The following is a 265-nucleotide window of genomic DNA, read 5'->3' on the forward strand; positions in this document are numbered from 1 at the left end:
TTGGGGAGAAGTGAGGCAGATGCTTTGGAGCTTGTAGAGAATATGGCGAAGAGTGATTCAGTCTGCAGCGATGACCACGACAGGAGCAATAGAGGCATTGGAGGAGATGATCAGAACACAAAGAGAGAGTTGAAAGCTCTACAAGAGAAGATGGATTTGCTTCTCTCCAACAAAGCCAAACAAGAGAAGGTCAACTTTGTTGGTGATCATACACAAGAAGAGCTGGTTATGGTTAGTGAAGTTGATGGTCTAGAAGGTCAGGAAG

Source organism: Brassica oleracea, chromosome C3 (genome assembly GCF_000695525.1).
Source record: "Brassica oleracea var. oleracea cultivar TO1000 chromosome C3, BOL, whole genome shotgun sequence".
NCBI lineage: Eukaryota > Viridiplantae > Streptophyta > Magnoliopsida > Brassicales > Brassicaceae > Brassica > Brassica oleracea.